Source organism: Marmota monax, unplaced genomic scaffold (genome assembly GCF_021218885.2).
Source record: "Marmota monax isolate L192 unplaced genomic scaffold, Marmota_monax_Labrador192_F-V1.1 WCK01_AAM20220418_F8-fsc00034, whole genome shotgun sequence".
Taxonomy (NCBI): Eukaryota; Metazoa; Chordata; class Mammalia; order Rodentia; family Sciuridae; genus Marmota; species Marmota monax.
Genome location: NW_026693934.1, coordinates 10,662,292 through 10,670,964, shown reverse-complemented (window position 1 = coordinate 10,670,964; position 8,673 = coordinate 10,662,292). Strand labels below are relative to the sequence as shown.

At 45.2% G+C, this 8,673-nt stretch overlaps 1 long non-coding RNA gene across 1 annotated transcript; it reads right to left on the bottom strand.

The window, feature by feature from the left end:
• Positions 1-792: 792 nt before the first annotated feature.
• On the bottom strand, positions 793-4,047 carry LOC124106129 (uncharacterized). Its single transcript, XR_006856004.2, has 2 exons — positions 3,928-4,047; positions 793-1,089 (listed from the first exon to the last, which is right to left on the bottom strand). It is a non-coding gene; the product is annotated as an uncharacterized LOC124106129 (long non-coding RNA).
• Between the last annotated feature and the right edge of the window lie 4,626 nt (positions 4,048-8,673).

Sequence of the window (8,673 nt, the reverse complement as noted above, 5' to 3'; positions counted from 1 at the left end):
CTGCAGTCCTGAATGCCCACCTGGTATCTGGGGGCACCAGGCCTGTGGGAGAGGAATATATCACATCCTTTGCTGATTGCCTCTGCTGGCTGGAGGGAAGTCTCTCGACTCATTTTCTATGGATGGCATGTTGCCAGGGCAATAAAGTGCTGTCTCTAGGCTGCTTGTGCTGCCTGCTATTGTCTAGAGTCAGCCTGCTTTCCTCTTTGCATCTTTCATAGTCCATTTTGAGGGTCTTTGTTGTCCTTTGTGGAAGAAGCAGGGAGAAATGGGTCTGTAGCATCTTCTCTGAAACTCCGATGCAATTAACAACTCCTCCTCCTCCTCCTCCTCCTCCTCCTCCTCCACCTCTTCTTCTTGTCCTTCTCCTTCTCCTTCTTCTTCTCTTTTTTTTCTAGTTCTGGGGATTGAACCCAGGGGCAGTCTACCACTGAGCCACAGATCTTTTAATTTTGACAGAGGGTCTCATGAAATTGCTGAGGCTGGCCTCAAATTGTGATCTACTTGCCTCAGCCTCCCAAGTAGGTGTGTGCCACTGCACCTGGCTTCTGCTGTGGTTTTTATCAAAAAACGAATTTTTAAATTTTGATTAAAAATCTGATTTATGTGAGGCCCTGGGTTCAATCCTCAGCACCACATAAAAACAAATAAATAAAATAAAAGTATTTTAAAAATCTGATTTATGAATTTTTTCTATTATAATTTATGTCATATTTTGTGTCATATTTTAAGAACTTTTTGCCAAGCTCATTGTCACTGAGTTAGTTACCATATAATAAATTATGCTCAAGATTAGCATCTTTAAACAATAAACACTTTTATTACTTCACAGTTTCCATGCATCAGGAATGTGGGAGCAGCTTAGCTAGGTAGTTCTGGCCACCCAATCTTTCATGAGATTGCAATAAGCTGTCCCTTGTTTGTGGGGTTGTGGTCATCTTCAGGTTGGTGAGGGGAGTATCTGCTGCCAAGCTCATGTGTGAGATCGATGGTAACCCTCCTGCGCCTTACCACAAGGGCCTCTTCCAACAGCAAGGCAGCTGATTGCTCTCTTCCCTGGGAGTTTCATGCTGTGGCAGTTGGTGTTCCCTGCAAAGTAAATAACAGAGACAGACAGAGAACCCACAGTGAAAACTTCAGTCTTTTTATACACTAATCTCAGAACCGACATCCCACCACATCTGCTGTATTCTCTTTGCTAGAAGAGAATTTGGTACCAGGGATTGAACTCAGGGGACACTCAACTACTGAGCTACATCTCCAGCCCTATTTTGTATTTATTTAGAGACAGAGTCTCACTGAGTTGCTTAGCGCCTTGCTAAGTTGCTGAGGCTGCCTTTAAACTCACTATCCTCCTGCCTCAACCACCTGAGCTCAATGCTGGGATTACAGGCATGTGCCACCAGGCCTGGCTAAGCTCCACCTCTTGAAGGGAGGAGTGTCCCTTTAAAATTTGTGGACCATCCCTTTAAAACATACAGTTGCTAAGTTTCCCTACTATCTTTTCTTCCGAATTTTTTACTTCTTCCAGCAGTTTTATGCTTTTAGTTCTCCAACTTACATATGTGACCTATTTCAAGTTAACTTTTGGAAATGGTGTGAAGTAAAGGTTAGGCTCAAATTGTTTCGTATATGGCTGTTTCTTAAAAAAAGATTATGCTTTCTCCATTGAACTGCCTTTGTTGACCATTAATTGACCATTGCTATAGTTTGGATCTGGAATGTCAACCAGAGTGTTAAAAGCTTTGTCTCAGGGTGGTGCTGTTGGGAGATGATAAAAACTTTAGGAGGTATGTAGCCTGGTGGGAGATCACTGGGGCATGCCCTTTAAAGGGGATGCCTCAATCATCTTCTTTTTGTTTCCCAGTTTTCTGCTTTTTAAGTTGATTTACCTCAGGTACTTGACAGAGTAACGGAAGGCTGACAAATAAAAGCTTATATGATTGGGTCTATTTCTGTGCTTTCTATTTTTTTCCTTCTTTTTATGGATCTTTAGATCGATATCATACTGTCTTGATTTCTACAACTTTATAATAAGTCTTGAAATCAGGTAATGTAAGTTCGTTCTTAGAGCTATTTTGGCCACGATAGGTTCTTTACATTTCCATATCAATTTTAAAATAAACTTGCCAATCTTAACTAAAGAGCTTGCTGGGATTTTGATTAAAATTGCAGTAATCTTTGCCAGGTACACACAGGGAGGACTGGCATTACTGGCTACTGGGTCACACCTTTATTAGGTGTTCACCTTTATTAGGTCAAGTCATGCTGTGTTCTAAAATGATCGCAACCTACTCACATTTCCAACAGCAGTGACTGCAAGTTCTTTCCCCTACGTCTTAACACTCTATGTTGGTAGAGGTTTTGCTAATCTAGTGGGTGTGGGATTGCATATCATTGTTTTAATTTATATTTTCTTGATAACAGATGAGGTTAGGCATCTTTTCACAGTTAATGGGTTTTCTGGTTCCTTTCTAGGAAGACCTGCTCTAGGTTTTAATTTGCTGAGTTGAATCTTGGTTCATGGATTTTTTTTTCCAAAAAGGACATATATTCTGGGTATAAATCCCTTTTCAGGTATATGCATTGCAAATACCCTCCGTATCATTGTTGATTTGCTTTCTTTCTCCTTATGAAGTCTTTAAAAGAACATAATTTTAATGTAAATTTCATTTTTTTTTATTATGAATTAGTTAATTTATTTTTGGTGCTGGGGATTGATAGGGCCTCATGCAGGCTAAGCACGTGCTATACCGCTGAGAGACCTCCACCCCAAACGTGGACAATTTTTAGAAAAAACAATCTTTTCCTTTTTACCTTATGCTCGTTTTGTCTTAACTCTCTTTCCCTCTTAACTCTCTTTCCCTCTTAACTCTCTTTCCCTCTCCGGAGTAGACGTGAGATTCGCCTTTATGCCCTTTGAGTTTCTTTGGGATGCTTTCCATATTGAGGCTTGCAGATTTTCACAGTTCACAAGTGTCCCTATCCCCACACCTCTGGGAGGCTGGACAGCTGCCTTTGTTGCTCAGGTGGAAATGAAGCCCCGGGAGCCAGCAGCCCATTCAGCTTGGAACCTGCGATGACTTGTTTCACCGTCAGGGCAGGGGCGCGGAGACGGCCGGCAGGTGTCGCCCTATCCCGCGCCCCGCCTGCCGCCTCTCAGGCACCCGGGAGCTGCTTCTTACTACGTCACCCTGGACTCTGCGTCCCTGGATCCTATCTTCACAATGCGCCCTGCCCTCGGGGCTTTTATGATTAAAGATCATCTTGCCAACAGCTTCTTTCCGAGCCAGGTTCTCGGGGTCCCCGCGCTCCCTACTGCCTTGGGCTTGGCCTCAGGCTGCGCTGCGCTTGGAAACTCCCCTTTTCAGACTTCAGCCTCCATAGGTAGCGAGGAGTCCAGGGTTTTGTTCTAGTGACACCTGCATACGTTTAGAAAACTTCAAAGGTGCAGAAAAAGGAAAAAATACTCTATAGTTCCAAAAATAGTGTATTTCCCTTCTTTCTGCAGAGCGATTCTTTTAAACACTCACTGCAGTACCCACTGTGTCCCCAACAGCGTGAGAAGTCCCCCCAGCTCCGGGAGGCTCCCTGACCCTGCAGACAGACCGACCGGACCTTGGCTTCTCTGTCAAGTGGCTTTTCCGTCCGGGGTTCTCTGCGGGCCACCACCAGAGCCCCCTTCACGCCCCAGAGTCGCGTTCACCGCAACTGACCCACACGCTTTCTTGGGACGATGGCCGTGTGATTCTCCTGCCTCATCCTCCGAGTCGCTGGGGTTCCACGATGGTCACCACTCCTGGTAAACGGGTTTCTTTCAGTTTATGTGAATGTCACGCATTCATGGGGTCCCTGGAGCGTGGATCTCTGTGCCTATGCTCTCTGCTAGGGGCGACCCCACAGCTGGGCGCTTGGTACAGGACCCACCTCTGCTTCCCGCCGCGTTGCCCTTCCCTGATTCCTGCGGGTCTCGGAGGCTGAAGGGGCCAGTGGAAAAGTAGGTGGGGGGGGGGGGGAGAGACCCAGCTCTCTGGCTCTGCAGCGCTCTGTTCGGAGGGAAGCACCGAGCCCTCTGCTGGTCAGGGTGCAAACCCCCATCAGTCTGCGTGCTGAGGACACCACCGCCCTGCCTCTGCACAGGTGAGCTTAGTTCCACGTGGAAATCACCGTGGGACAGGCAATCAGGGTGGGCGTCCACCAGGCCCACCTGTCCCGGGATGTTTTGGTACCAGGGTTGATTGAATACAGGAGCGCTTAACCACTGAACTACATCCCCAGTTGTTGTTGTTGTTGTTCTTTTTCTTCTTCTTATTATTTTATTTTGAGACAAGGTCTCCCTAATTTGCTGAGGCTGGCCTCGAGTTTGCAATCCTCCTGCCTCAGCCTCCTGAGCTGCTGGGATTACAGGATTGCCACCACTCTCAGCCAACTATTCACTTTGAATCGATGCATATCTCTTTCTCAAATGCCTACATTATTGTCCTATAGATACTTTGTTAAGAGGTTTGGACCAAACTACTTAATAAACAAACTACTTAATACTTAAGAGTTTGTTTCCTTTGTCCTAGGCAGTGCTGAAAATTGTCTGAGACACCTAGGCCTCCATGAACTGAGGGAGTTTTGGGGCCTCTGCTTTGTAAATGAAAAAATTAACATCTGCCCTCAGAGGCACAGATGTGTGTGGCTCCCTAGTTACCACTAGACAAGTAGGATACCAAAGGGGCCTGATACCAGGAAAGACAGGGCAGCGGTGACCTTCCATTTTGCCCTTATTCTGCTGGACCACTAACAAATGGCAGCATCTCTTCTCTGAAAACCAAACTCCAGAAAGGGATTTTCCGTGTGGTTTTATCTGGACCCAAGCAGTATTGCTGAGTCAGTGAGGTCTTAGCTGGGCCTGAGAAAGTGGGGGAAACAAGCCCAGGCAGCTGGTACACATCTGTAATCTCAGTTACTCTGGAGGCTGCCGGTAGCAAGGTAGCAAGTTAGAGGCCAGACTGAGCAATTTCCAGAGACGTTGTCTCAAGATTAAAATAAAGAAAAAAGACTGGGGAGCAAGGCATGTGGGGTTTGCCTGTCACCCGAGTGACTCAGGAGGCTGAGACAGAGAATTTCAAGTTCCAGGCCAGCCTCAGCAACTTAGCAAGACCTTACGCAACTTAGTGAGAACCTGCCTCGAAATAAAAAGAGCTGGGAGGGCTGGGGATCTAGCTCAGTTGGTAGAGTGCTTGCCTTGGATGTGCAAGGCCCTGGGTTCAATTCCCAGCACCACACACACACACACACACACACTAAAAATAAATAAAAATAAAAAATAAAAATAAATAAAAAGAGCTCAGTGGTTAAGCACCCCTAGGTTCAATCTCTGGTATGGAAAAAAAAAAAGACGAACTGGGCATGTAGCTCAGAGATAGAGTGCTTCTGGCTTTAATTCCCAGCATTGAGGAGAAAGAATAAATAAATAAAAAGAAAGAAAAAGTAAAGAAAGTGTGAAAAACAACAGGACATGGATTTGTCAAAGGCTTTGCACTGACCTGCACAGCTGTGGGGCTCTGTGATGTCAGTAAGAAAAAGGTCCAGGTCTTTCCAGGGCTGTGCATCAAAACCCTTCAAAAGCCCGGGGACAGAGTCTGTTAAAATTTGAGATGCATCTGTCCTCAGACCCAGCAGCCCCACTCTGGGCAACTGTACCTAGAAGTACAACTGTACATACTTCTATGTACACTTGGTATTGGTATTGTACTTGGTATTAATCAGCTTTTTTGGTCAGCTTTTTTTCCCCACCATGACCAAAAGACATGCTAAGAACTGTTTTAGAGGAGGAAAAGTTTATGTGGCATTCATGGTTTCCGAGGTCTCAGTCCACAGACAGCCACGTCCATTGCTCTGGGTCTGAGGTAAGGCAGAAACCATGGTTGGAGTGTGTGGAGGGGGGAAGCTGCTCAAGACATGGCAATCAGGAAGCAGAGAGAGTTCTGCCTACCAAGGACAAAAGATAAACCCCAAAGTCATGCCCCCAGTGACCTACCTCTTCCAGCTACAACCTACCAACCTCTAGTTATGGCCCAATTAACTCATAGCAGTGGATTAATCCACTGATTAGGTTAAAGCTTTTATAACTCAATTATTTCACTCCTGAAAATTCTTGAATTGTCTGTCACAAGAGCTCTTGGGGGACACCTCATATTTAAACCATAATAAAACTCAAGTAGGTGAGGCTGGTATACAGGGAAGTTACTACTGACCTCAACTTAGTAGCAAAAGGCCTGCCCATCACCAAGGACTGAATATAAGTAAGTTACGGTCTATTAGGAACTATAGACTATTGGGGTACTATGTAGAGAATGGAGGAAAATATGGAGGATATGTGGGATATGATAGGTTACTGATATAGAGAATGTGAGAGCAGAGAGGTAGATGGTAGAAGAAAAATGAAACAGAAAGAAAGTAAATCCAAACAACATCCACATTTCACGCATATTTATAAGGTAGCACATACATGCATACAGACTCTTTATGGCAGAATGGGTTTACATGAAGTTGCATCACAAAACATAGAGGTGGACAGGGCGTGTAGTTTCTTGGTAGAGCATGTGCTTAGCATGTGTAAGGCCCTGGGGTCAGTTGCCATTGTGCACACCCCCACCCACGAATGTAGTGGCATAAAAACAATCACAGTTTATGCCCACAGAGTCTGTGCATCTGTTGCTTGGGGAAGACTCAGCTGGGCAGGTTGCGCTTGGCATCTGTCACTAAAAGCCACAGTCATTTGAAGGCTCTGCTGGGGCTGGAGGACCCATTCCAAGGTGGAGCACTCATGAACAGAGCTGCCTATTGCCTTCTCTGTGGATCTACTTGGTATCTTTGTGGCAATGTTTAGGGTGATCTCAGAAGAACCATTGTGGCTTGAAATAATCATAGATAATAATAAATGCATAGGTGTGGCCATGCTCCAATAAATCACCCACAAAATCAGGTTATGAGCCAGATTTGGTCCGCGAGCTGTGATTTGCCAACTATTGGCAGGGCTTCTTGCAGGCCAGACTTTGGACTTTGGCTTATTCTCTGAGAAATGGGGAGGATCAGTGGAAAAACTTAAGCAAAGAAATAACCCGGCATGGCTCAGTATAAACAAGGCCATTCTGGATGCTGAATGGAGGAAACAGAGAGGCCCAGAGGGAAGCTGGGAGGCCAGAAGGGAGACTCTTGCCATGGCCTCATGGACCAGAATGGTGGTGCCGGAGGTGAGAAGCGATGGGTTCCTTAGGTGTGCTTTGAAGCTAGACACAGATTGGTTGGTCGACTGTTTCACTGAGGGAAACAGAAACAAAACACAAATCAAGACACCCCATTAGCACTGGGCCCTATGTGGTCAGCCTGAGCCTGGGGCTAAGGGCTGGGAAACTTAGCAGGTGAACGTTGAGTTGATCATTCTCAAGTGCTGACAGGGCAGCTGTGGCCGGAAATGGAGTGAGATGGAGCAATTCTAGCCAAGAGGGAGAAAGTGTGTGCAGAGGGCCCAGGTGCTGAGGACTGGATTCCTGGTGTGTGTGTGTGTGTGTGTGTCCATATAGAGGGGCCAGCAGGTCAGCCACTCCTGCAAGAGCTGCCTTTTGTAGCCCATAGGGGCACATTGATGTGCCGTCCAATTTGGGCAAACCACACTAGCCAATCCTTGGTCCTGCAGCTCTGTGGATAGAAATATGTCAGTTTGTAAGTCAAAATGAAGTTGTAGAGTCAGGTGTGGTGGTGACTCAGGAGGCTGAGGCTGGAAGATCTCAAGTTTGAGGCCAGCTTGGTAACTTAGTGAGACCCTGTCTCAAAATAGAAAATGAAAAGGACGAGGGATGTAGCTCAGGGGTGAATCTCCCCTGGGTTAAATCTAGTTGTGCGTTTTGCAATTCAAGCTGCAACTTCTAGTCAGTGTTCTGCTTAAATAAAACTGCAGCATCAGTTTCCCCGCCCCCCCCCCCCAACTTCTTCCAAAAATTTCCTTTTTTTGTTTTTTCTTGATGGTGCTAGGGATAAAACCTAGGGCCTTACACTGTCACTCTACCACTAAGTTTCACTCCCAGCCCCATGAAGAATTTCTAATGCATATAAAATTTGAAAGAATAATTCAATAAAACACCATACAATCCAGTATCTAGATTCATCACTTAATTTTGTCAGATTTAGTTCTTCTATGTAATTTCAGCTAAAACAAGAAGGTTGAGAAGAATCATTGCTAAACAAAAGTTCACTTTTCCCAGGCATCAAACAAAAAAAAAATAATTGAAAAAAATAAGATGTGATACATTCAGATTTTTATTTCCATAGTAATATAAAATTCTGAGGACTTGATTTGAACCTCCACTGCTACGAGATTGGATATACAAACAGACAATGGCCAGATCATATATGAAAATAGAACTTGGACTTGAAGCTGCAGTAACAAACCAGGAAATCTACCCATCACTTATAGTAACCAGCCTAGGAATCCACCTGGTTATCTATAACATAGCATACAGTGCAGGAAACTAAACTATAACCACTGTAACAGTCATCCCCACATGGCCAGGATTTGATTAGTAACCTCATGCTTCCCTAAATTTTGACCCCTTTTCCAATTTGGGACCAATCAGAGAAGGCCAACGTGGATCCTGGGCTGGGGCTTTAGCTCAGTGGTAAAGC